At 31.0% G+C, this 8,895-nt stretch overlaps 1 long non-coding RNA gene across 1 annotated transcript; it reads left to right on the top strand.

The window, feature by feature from the left end:
• Positions 1–944: 944 nt before the first annotated feature.
• LOC127714709 (uncharacterized) lies at positions 945–7,743 on the top strand. The gene is made up of 3 exons (XR_007987880.1): positions 945–1,076; positions 6,066–6,249; positions 7,447–7,743. It is a non-coding gene; the product is annotated as an uncharacterized LOC127714709 (long non-coding RNA).
• Positions 7,744–8,895: the final 1,152 nt, after the last annotated feature.

Below are 8,895 nucleotides of genomic sequence, written 5' to 3'. Positions count from 1 at the left end.
ACAATTACATTAAATACAGTTCAACAGTTTCACAGGACGAAACTATTTCTTTTATTTACGGTACTGAATGCAAGATGTTCAGAATAGTGAGGATATCTTTTTGACTTACAATAAACATATGTCGACGTGATAAAAAAATATAACAGACAGTACTTTTTACATTCAATTGTTGGACATGACATCAGACCATCGCAACTACAGAACCCATTAACAAACTCTCTTAAGACAATACATGTCCTTTGATTTAAGAACTAGAAAAGGACCAAAAGACGGACAAGATAGCCTTACTTATACAGGTAAACTTTAACGATTGATATATAAATGAACAAAATAAACAATACTTAACATGTTAATACCCTTCCGGATCACCTGATATCACCTCCAGTTTCTGTAAGGGTTTGTGTTGCTCTGTCTTTAGTTTTCTATGTTGTTTTTTATGTACTATAGTTTGTCTGTTTGTCTTTTTCATTTTCAGCCAAGGCATTGTCAGTTTATTTTCAACTTATGAGTTTAAGTGTCCATTTGGTATCTTTCGCCTCTCTGTTACTTTTATTGTCAGTCCGCATCCGGTTTCTATAAAGTATTATTTGTCTATGTCTTATATGTCATACTAAAGTGAAATTGCTCCGAACGTTATTATTTTGTTACAAACTAAAATTGATTACAGTCTTTAAAGATGAAGGTGATTCAATCAACGAATGAAAACAATGCAGACAATATTAACTAAAATACTGTCCGCGCAACTTTTATGTTTTGTTAATTTGGTATTTCTTTTATTTTGCATTCGCATTAATGTATGTAACTATTTTAACAGCGACTATGTTTTCACTTTTAAAAGATACAATTAAACAAATCTAATTGAAATGATAAAATAACGGATAAAACAGATTACAGCGAACAATTTATAATTAATAGTAGATGGTTGTAGCTTACTTCAATCCACCTTACGTTCACGAAATGAGGATAACAGAACACATGTCTTTTTAGATCCACCAAAGACACCAATACAGATTTTATATCAGTGAATCGGGTTTCTATATCTGATATAATCTATAGGAATGTCGGTTATTATCTATGTGAGTACATTTTGTTTTACTTTGCTACGTAAAATATAAATAAAATTCTGTTCGACAGTCACTGATGATTTTTTGTAGGCGAAACTCGAGTCAGGCATTCGCATTTATAACTGGTATATATGATGAGTTTATCTTAATAATAATAATAATAATAATAGTATTATAATAATAATAATAATAATAATAATAATAATAATAATAATAATAATGATAATAATAATAATAGCTAGTTGTGATAATGAAAATACTTAAAAAATATACAATTCATGAAGGACAATTTTAAAATTGATTTTAAAAGTTTAGCATGACTTTTGCGTGCAATATGATAAAGCAACGAACATGATTTAACTTTATAAATAAAATCTATATACTAAAATAGTCGTAAGCAATGACAATGGCGATGCTACAGTTGGTAATGCCAAACAACTATATGGTAAATGGTTACTGGTAGCATATTAATGGTGTTTGTTGGGAAATGATTGCTTCACATGTCTTTGAAAGTACGCATATGTGCGGGTTCATATGAGGCGCGTACAATGCACATTTGTTGTATTTGAGAGGTAAATTGGGCAACATTTTAATTAGGGTACTAATGTATTAGTTGGAACTTAATATACAAAAGTAAAGTTAACCAGTCCTTTCACACGTTTGCTTAATCGATAGCCAAACGAATACGATTCCACATTCTACATATTTTGATGCAAACTTACGCCTATTACTGCAGGCATACATTTCGAAACAAAACAATTTTACATAGTTTTGAGGAAAATTTGATATCAGCCAAAATATTATCCAGAAAAGCAGTTTATGATACATAAAACCATTCTTGGCAGGAAATTTGTATACACTATGTTATTGTTTAAATAGTATAGGATTTGACTCTGATCAACATTGTAATTTGAAACTGTAAATTTGAACGGGGTTTCTTTGTGAATTATATAAGTTTTTGGTTACAGGCAGATTAAGTCAGTATGGTCATCTCGTGATCAGGGTCAAGATGAATTATCTTTTGTTTTTAATTATTTAATTGACCAATGAGAATAACGTGCATGTTATCTCCACATATGTGTTTAGATTACCCGGCATTCTCGAAATTTCATTTAATGCTATCCGACGATAATTGTGTTTTGTTAAGAAAAGTGAAGATTTTAATTTTTTTTCTGCTTGTTCATTGATGGTTGCAACATTTATTCCCCACATTTTCAAATTATTTTCATTTCTCCAGTTTTGGTTTATAACATAATTGTTTTTAATTGTCAGTTGTATTGAGGTTAATGAATAAATTACCTTTATCGCAAATCTTGTGTACGATATAATGCAGATGAACTAAAATCCTTAGAGTATGTCACTCTCTCTTCATAGGTTGGGGGAAAAATATTGCTAATAAAAAGAAATATTCTACGAATGGCAACATCTATATTAAAAAAAAAATTTAACTTAGCATTCGGACTAGGCCGTTGTTCATATTTAATGCAAGAATATGCAAGGAAGGATGTTATTTTGATGTACAGTTTGTCAATATCAATTTTCACTTTTGAATTGCAGTAAGTATTACTTTTTTATTCTTCCACATTTGCAAACGGTTATTTTAATGGAAATGATATTGTTTTATCAAATATACATATTCAAATGAACACAATAACTGAGAATATAAGCAAGCAGGAGTTTCCTATTCCACATTTGATATGATAATTTTTGCACGTATATTAGTTTCAGTCTGGGTTTTTATGCTGGATTTTTTTTTCTAATGAGTTCAGTGCCTGTATTTCGTCCATCTGCATAGATTGTGTTTCGTTCAAAGTTAGCAATATAAACTTCAGTTACTTTTGATGTCATTCTATGTTGTGTCTTGTGTTTTGTGTATTGTTGATACCTTTCGTGGTTTTTCGTCTATTGCCATAGCTTGTCATATTTTTTTATTGATGAGTTTGGATATCCCTTTGGTATATTTTGTCTCTCTTTTATATGGCCATAAATATTATGTTTGCTTTAAACATTGTGTCGAGGTTCGAAATCATTACTTTTAAATCTCCTGACGATTTTTTTTACCACAAAATATGCCAAATAAATAAATAAAGAATAGTATGATTCTGTGAATTAATGGCAGCTATAAAATATAGTCCTTAACCGTTAGAAGCTACAATAATCATTCGCATGACATCTAGTGACTAGAAAATCACCAAGTATATGACATTTTATGGGTGTTAAACCCAGATTTACCTTCAAACTATTATCCTGTTTTGTCTAAACAGACCATATGTTATATCATTTTAAGATGCAATAACAAAACCTGCACATTCCAGTTACCAAATGGAAGTTAACTAAAATTAATGAAAATAATAAACATAGGCACATAAGTCTGCCTTTGAACAGGTATAAACCGAATTTATACGGACATATATGAGATGAGTTTTCCTTATGAGCTTGGACAGTGCTGTAAAATCGCAACACAAAATCAAACTACACATAATGTTGGCTATAATTAAGATTGCAAACATTTCCGCCTTATTTGGAAAGCAATACTTTTGGAACCTTGGGATGGGTTACCTACAATGTAAATCTTTAGTTGCAGGTTATGCATTATTGCATGCAATAATATATAGTGCGATATGTATACATTGTGAATGCATTTGCCAATATGGGAAATTAGCAGTCGCAGTGCCTTAGCATAAATTGTATAACGTATTGGAATCAAGAAGTGTTTTAAGTATTGTAATTTTCATTGTTATTAATAAATGTAATGTCAGTATTACAAATCTAATCTTGAATCAATCCTAATCCTATCTTATTTTTGGGAAATATTTTTACAAATCCAAATGTGACGTCACTTTGTGTGTTTTTTCAGAATTTCAAATGTAACGTCACTTTGTGCGTTGAGGCTTTGGCTAACTCGGCTGTGTAATTTTATGTGTTGGATTAAGTTGTTTTATGTAATGTATCCGTTTTATTCTGTAGTTAGTCCCCACTTAGGTTTCATCATGTATATCTATTATATAGTCATTTTATAAAATTTACTGTTTGCAAAATTATAAATTATTCTAATTAATAAGGATGTTCTTGTCCCAGGCAGAAAACCCTGGCCGTGTTGGGCGCAACTTTTTGGAAGTTTTGGTCCTCGGTGCTCTTCAGCTTTGTACTTGTTTTGGCTTTCAAACTTTTTTTTATCTGAGCGTCACTGGTTAGTCTTGTGTGGACGAGACGCACGTCTGGCGTATTGGATTTAAAACCTGGTGCCTTTTGTTAGCTATTATTCGTGTGTTTCTTTGTCCTATATCTTCTCCTATTTATTTGTATTGTAATCCTGTCATGTAATGTTGTCATTTTAATGTTATATTTAACATTGCCATAAAAGCGGGAGGTTTGGCATGCCACAAAACCAGGTTCAACCCACCATTCTTTTCTTAAAATATCCTGTACCAAGTCAGGAAAATAGCCATTGCTCTATTATAGTTCGTTTCTGTGTGTGTTTCATTTTAATGTTGTGTTTTTGTTGTGTCGTTGTTCTCCTCTTATATTTGATGCATTTCCCTCAGTTTTAGTGTGTAACCCGGATTTGTTTTTATCTCTAACGATTTATGAGTTTCGAACAGCGGTATACTACTGTTGCCTTTAATTACGTAAAATTTAAAACAAGTGAAAAGTTACATTTTGTACGTTGCAGAAAACGGTGTCGGCATTACTATAAAGTGGTAGTATTTCACCCTTTCACTATAAAAAAATAACCGGTATTTAATTCAAGTTTCTAACAGATTGCAGCAAGGTTCTGGATACGTAACTATATTTGCATTAATTTAGATCGACCTTGCGACCGGTTGCATTAATTCTGGTGGATTAACTGTTCTTTGTTCTTGGAATTTTTACGATCACAATGACCGTTGACTTATAAAATTAACTTCTCTGAACTTTTCTGTAATACCTGCAGTTGTCAGCTGGTTGTTTTATTTGTGGATTATAACATTTTGTATGGGATACACTATTTAGATCTGGTTCAGCAGCTTTTGTAAAAATACTGTCGTTGGGTGGAAAACTGACACATCTAGATTTTACCAATGCAAAACAGTCTGAGTAACACCTAAAAATGTTTATCACTTAACTGATATTTTCTAGAATAGCTAAACACAATAATCAAATATAAAAAAAAATCAATGAGTGACGCGTTGCCAATGATTAAGTTATCTGTGTTGTTCGGTCACGACTTAAATATTTTTCAATATTGGAAGTCTTGTTTTAATTGTTCGTTTCATAACGTTGGCTTTTGGGAAATAAACAAGAAACTGCCAGGAACTATATCTTTTCCTATGCATTCTGAATTTGTTATAATGCAATATCACCGACAACGTCTGGACAACAAACATTGTTGTTTGACGTCTGAGGAGGGACTTAATCGAATTTATTTCACATGTGAAACGATTGGATTTTATATATATATATATATATATATATATATATATATATGCCACCAAATTAATAAAAACATATTGAAACGTCTTGAAATTAGCAGGTAATTGACAACACTAGAAATGAACGATAACAACTTTTCTCAAGCAAGTTATTTTTTTCCGGATGTGCAACATTTATTTTGTTTTAAAAGGTCTTTTCCTGCAGATCTAACAGTGATGGTGGACAGTTGACGCATTTACATATAGAAAACATAATTCTAGTTTAATGTGTTAGTTTTGCTTTTGTTCATATAATATGCTGATGTTTTTTCAAGTTACAATATTTCAATATTTTTCCGCTTGGAGAAAGAAAATCAATTATCTCTTTTATCAAAGTAATATTTTTTTTTTCGAAGTATTTCAAGCAAAATTACAAAAACGGGTATGTTGAAGAATCTTAGCAGCAATTAATATGCTGTTTGGTTATTATTTTACTCACAACCTTAGTTTTGTTATGTTTGGTAATTGAAATTAATATTTTTGATATTTGAAACACATTTATTGGTCATATACTTGCTACTGTATGAATTTTAAGCTTTCTATTTATCAGATTTCATCGTATGTGACGTATATAGGAATGGCTACTTGTATGCTATGCCCGCATGTTTCCCAATGGAAATTGAGAGCAAGGGGATATTGTAACAGCAGTCATCCATGGTACAGTTGCCTATATGACGAAAATAGCATGACTTATAAAGAATTCTGCAAACCAAGTCCAGATTTTCAACGTCCAGGTGACTATTTATTGTGATTCTTAAATCTCATTCTAATTTGATTCATATTCTTATTGTGGTTCAAATTTCAAATACATTCTATTGAAAAGAATCTGAAGCATAATGAATTTACAAACAAAACATGTGAAAATTAGTTCAAAACAATTCCAGTAACACACAAACATTTGTTAAGCAATGTTATAACAACTGCCAGGCCTTTTACACGGGTATTTTTTTTTCTAAACTTCCAGACGAAGTTAACAATTTGTTTAAGTTCTCATCATAGAACACATAACTGAAACATTAGACATAAAACAACAAATAAGTATGTCCCAAATAAGTTCCTTCCGTAAGGACAATGACAAATTATATAAACAGATACCCATTTTTGTCTTCAAAATATACCAGAAAGAACAATATAAATCAATGATATTGATTCTAAAAATAATATCCCCCCAAAAATATCGCATAATTTTGACGTCTCTCTGTACACATGTAATACCCAATGACAAACTAACGTTTTATATAGCAATGTCTTAAGTGGATGATTATATTCGGATACATGTAATATAATCTGAAGAAACTATAGAACAAACCTTATGCATGTTATAGGCACTCCCATTATCTTAAATAGGCACGTCAACATTTTTCTATACCCAATGAACAATACATATTCTGGTACCCATACTATAAATAATGTCGTCCCGGAGAATAAATTAATATAAGATATACTAATATAACTCATTTTGAATAGTGAAGACAAATTGAAAGAAAAACTTCAACTTTGTACCAATAGAGACGATGGCTATATCCTTATTGTGGACGTTTCGTCTTTATGAAGCCATATTCAATCTCTTCCTGCCTGTAGAAAAAATATCTCCTAGTTGATCCGATATTTCAGACTTTGCGTTGTCTATCATATTGTCACGATAATGGGTTGCTGCTTACAAGGAAGCTATTGAACCAAATAGTTCTTATCACCTCCTTCTTTTTTGGACATATTGTCATCATTGACATCACTTGTCGTTATATACCTGTACAAAACTACAGGTATATGAACTACATCGTAAAGAATTGTTCAGCAGATAGACAATACGTTGCTATTATATCGCAAATATATTCGGATGGTGAAGTGAACCGTAATAAAAAAAAAGATAGTTATGTGTTATGAACATTTGTTAACTATGTAAAGGTATCTTATTTGTACAATGTCTTTAGGTTACAAATTTGTTATACGAGGTGACATTGATGGAAAACCCTGTGATGACGAGCATTACCAGCCAATTAAGTTTTGGACAAATGGAAGTAGTGCATGCATATTTAAGAAGTCGGATTGCAACGGTAAAGGTCAGACTGTATCAAACAATGGCAATGTCACGTCAAATAAGATGTGTCAATGTGACTACACAAAAGGCTACACATTCGTTGCCAAACCAAGGAATGGTTGTCACTGTGACCCGGCAAGAGAAGATTGTTCGTGCTATTTGATATCATGCTTGTCTATTGGAGTTCTTTCACCTGGTAACTGAATTTGATTATAAATATGATATACTAATATACTTACAAGCAAAGTTCATACACCATGGAAACATAGCTATCCGTAATGTAAAGAAAAGTAGGATTTATCTTTCAGGTCTATGAAAAGTTAAGAAAAAACGATTGTAAACTATTTTGAAAGCAAGGAACCCACATCGTGTATGTCCTCCATTTTTTAAGAAAAGATAAGACCCCTCCATTTCACCTATTAGTTGTAGGGATAATAGGTCGACGGTGAGTGTTGAAAATTTCTATTATAATTGATATGTTTGCAATTACTTGGTAAACCACGACTTCAAATGTATAATGAAGCAGGCTTTTTTTTTTATATAATTGGTCATGTTGGTGTAAACAATATTTCATTATGAATAATACAAGTATAATTATAAACACATTCACAGTTAGGATTCGGAAACAAGCAACAAAAGCTTATATTAATCCGTCTCCTTGATAAATTAAATACATTATACATAAATAAATCAAAACTACATGCTCTGTTACATAATAAAAATATTGATAATGTCAGTTGAGTTACATAATGAACTGAAAAGTAAAGAAAAATGCAACTGATAAGACGAAATGCTTACAGGTTTATTGTGTGAATTATTAATTTGTAAACCTTTTAGATTTAATAATGAACCTTTGTACCATGAGAAATAAACTAATGTTTTCTTCATTTGAAATCGTATTTGAGCCATTTAATAGAAATTCGGTGTCTATTGGTACTGTTAATTTTAGGCTTCCAAATGATATTATCAGTTCTTGTCTTATGTCTGAATATAGTGGGCAAAATAATAAAAAATGTGAACTAGTTTCTAAGTCAAAACAGCGACATTTAGGGGAAGAAACAAAGTTTCTTGGAAACAAGTGACAGTTTAAAGAACTACTATCCATTCTTAGTCGCGCGTGAAGATATAATTGTATGTAGACTTTAGCAAAACCAGGACATCGAAAATCAGTTTTAATTAATTTTTATCTCAATGTACAAAAATTAGTTAACACCAAATTAAATGAATCCATAGTATTTGGCGGTTTATATATAGTTAAAGTATGTGAATACCATTAAGTATATGTTTATGAAATAATGTCACAAAAAGGTTTAATTACAGTTGATGAGCAAAATTTATATTT

Source organism: Mytilus californianus, unplaced genomic scaffold (genome assembly GCF_021869535.1).
Source record: "Mytilus californianus isolate M0D057914Y unplaced genomic scaffold, xbMytCali1.0.p SCAF_9, whole genome shotgun sequence".
Lineage (NCBI taxonomy): Eukaryota > Metazoa > Mollusca > Bivalvia > Mytilida > Mytilidae > Mytilus > Mytilus californianus.
This window is presented reverse-complemented; position numbering and strand designations above follow the sequence as displayed.